Consider the following 3192-nt stretch of genomic DNA (forward strand, 5'->3'; position numbering starts at 1 on the left):
AGCTCCTCCCCTCAACCTAAAACTTACATTGTCCTCAATGATAACAAGGAAAAACAAGAAAGAGTACAGAGTACAGAGAGTACCTTGAAGAGATGAACATAAATGAATAGAAAAAAAAAAACTTTAACACCTGCAAAAGGGGTTAGAAAACAAAACAACAAAAATAATAAAAAGAAAAAAAATCTAAACTACGACACAAATACTAATGCTAATTGCTTGGCAAGTCTTGATAAATGGGATCCTCCAAATTAATGGATTCCTCCTCTTGTGAAAAATTCTCAAGAAATGGCTTAAGACGTTGTCCATTCACTTTAAATATGTTACCATTCTTAGGATTTTCAATTTCTATGGCACCATGGGGGAAAACATTTTTAACAATGAAAGGTCCAGTCCATCTAGATCTCAATTTTCTGGGGAACAAATGTAATCTAGAATTATACAAAAGAACTTTTTGAGATGGTTCAAAAGATTTCCTTAAAATTTGTTTGTCATGAAAAACCTTCATTCTTTATTTAGAAATCCTAGAATTCTCATATGCATCATGCCGAATTTCTTCCAACTCATTCAATTGCAATTTTCTCAATGAACTAGCCTTGTCTAAGTTAAACTTAAACATCTTTATTGCCCAATATGATTTATGTTCCAATTCCACAGGCAAGTGACAAGTTTTACCATAAACAAGTCTATAGAAAGACATACCGAGAATATTTTTATAGGCACTGCAATACGCCCAAAGTGCATCATTCAACCTCAAAGACCAATCTTTACAATTTGGGTTAACTGTCTTTTTTCAAAATTTGTTTAGTCTCCCTAGATGGTTTGTCAGTGTCCTTTAAATAAATCCTATAAGTACAAACCAATGGGCTAATTCCTTTAATGTCAGCTATGTTCCATCCTATGGCACTTTTATCTTTTCTCAAAACATTTAATAACTTACCTTCTTGCAAAGAGTCAAGTTTAGAAGATATTGCCACAGGAAAAGTCTCATCAGTTCCTAGAAAAGCATACTTGAGCTCAACGGGCAAGGGCTTCAACTCCAATTTTGGTACTTGCTCACTAGATGGCAACAACTTTATCTCACAATGCGGCAACCCCTCATATTTCAATTTCCAATTGATCACTTCCAATTCCTGAGTAGATTCCAAGAGACAATGAATGAATGCAATTTTGGAATTCTCATCAAAGTTAAAATCACATGAATTGACAAAAAAAGTTTCTAATGTTTGGTCTTGAACAATTGTTTCAATCAAGTTAAATTCATGCACATCCTCTTCATCCCTAGTTTCCTTACAATTATTAAGAATGTTAAGCTTAAGGGTCATATTCACAAAAGATAATTTTAAGACTCCACTTCTACAATTTATCAATGCATTAGAAGTTGCAAGAAATGGGCATCCTAAAATCACAGATATTTGAGAATTAGCATTAAAAACAGGATGCATGTCCAAAATAATAAAGTCAATAGGAAAATAAAATTTGTCCACTTGAACCAAAACATCCTCAACAACATCCTTAGGAACAATCACAGATCGATCGGCAAGTTGTAAAATTATGGAAGTGGGTTTTAACTCGCCTAGACCTAATTGCTCATACACTGAATATGGCAAAAGATTCACACTTTCCCCAAGATCAAGCACAGCTCTCTCTATTTTTGAATTACCAATCACACATGAAATAGTGGGACAACCTAGATCTTTAAACTTTGGAGGTTTATTGTTTTGAATGATTGCACTAACTTGTTCAATCAAAAATGCCTTCTTATGTACATTATGCTTACGCTTAACAATACACAAATCTTTCAAAAATTTAGCATATGATGGAATTTGCTTTATGGCATCCAAAAGAGGAATGTTCACTTTAACTTGCTTAAGCACTTCAAGGATTTAAAAATTTTGATTCACTTTTTGAGGTGGAATCAACCTTTGGGAAAAGGGAGTAGGGATAAGACACCATTCAATTTCATTAGATTTAGGGTCAAGGACTTCATCACTACTCTTTATTTTGGAAGATTCATCATGCTTATTGCTTTTAGGAATATCTTTCTTAATGATTTTTCCACTACGAAGAGTAGTTACAGATTTAACTTGACTCACTTTATTTTTCAGAATAACTACAATCATCAACACAAAATTTACCTTGGGGGTTTGGTTGTGGTTGAGATGGAAACTTACCCTTTTCTATTGTGCTCATGGATGTGGTCAATTTCGTAAGAGTGCTCCTAATGTCATTTATGGCTTGTGAGGTCTGATTATTAATGGTGGATTGAGTCTGCATGAATTGTTGCAAGGTGTCCTCAAGACTCTTCTTTGGAAAGGGATTATAGGGGACAAAATTTGAAGAACCATGTATAGGAGATGCAACCACATTATCATTCCTCCAACTAAAATTTGAGTGATTCCTCCATCCTGAATTGTATGTCTCTGATTAGGGGGAAGGGTATGGTTTTTTCACCATGTTCATAGCATTTGCTTGATCATGCAGCACCTCTTTAAAAGCTGGAATTGTAGGACATTCATTGGTAGGGTGTTCCATGGTCTCACAAATTCTACAAACCTCATCAATTTTAGGCACAATATTGATTCCATTGCCCTTCCTTAATTCCATGGCTTCAAGCTTCCTAGTTAGACTAGCCACCCTAGCACTAAGGTTATCGTCTTCCCTAAGTTGGTACTTACCACCCCCAAAGGGGTTGGTGGATGCTCTAGACCTATCAGTGGTATCCCAAGATTGGGCATTCTCAGCTAAGAGATCAAAATAATCAAAACCCTCATTGGGATCTTTATTCAAATATTCTCCACTGCACATCATTTCTACAAATTGGCGCATCTTTGGAGTTAATCTTTCATAGAAAAAACTAATTATACACCAAGTTTCATAGCCATGACATGGACAAGCATTAAGCAAATCATTAAATCTTTCCCAACATTGATAAAATGTCTCATTATCTTTTTGTGAAAAATTTATTATTTGTCTTTTAAGTGCATTAGTCCTATAAATTGGAAAAAAATTCTTTAAAAATTCAGTTTGCATCTCTTGCCAAATACCAATTGACCTAGGTCTCAAAGAATTAATCCAAGTTTTTGCCTTGTCTTTAAGAGAAAAAGGGAACAACTTCAACCTAATGGTCTCTTCATTACAAGATTGGTCATGGAAGGTAGAACACACCTCCTCAAATTCCTTAAAGTGTAGGTA

General features: G+C 34.6%; 1 non-coding gene and 1 pseudogene across 1 annotated transcript; one reads left to right on the forward strand and one right to left on the reverse strand.

Moving 5' to 3' along the window:
- Positions 1 to 208: 208 nt before the first annotated feature.
- On the reverse strand, positions 209 to 2826 carry LOC142608976 (uncharacterized; annotated as a pseudogene).
- A 49-nt stretch (positions 2827 to 2875) lies between these two features.
- Positions 2876 to 2982, forward strand: LOC142611462 (small nucleolar RNA R71). Its single transcript, XR_012840046.1, has one exon. It is a non-coding gene; the product is annotated as a small nucleolar RNA R71 (small nucleolar RNA).
- The last annotated feature ends 210 nt before the right edge of the window (positions 2983 to 3192 follow it).

Source organism: Castanea sativa, chromosome 9, assembly GCF_040712315.1.
Source record: "Castanea sativa cultivar Marrone di Chiusa Pesio chromosome 9, ASM4071231v1".
NCBI lineage: Eukaryota > Viridiplantae > Streptophyta > Magnoliopsida > Fagales > Fagaceae > Castanea > Castanea sativa.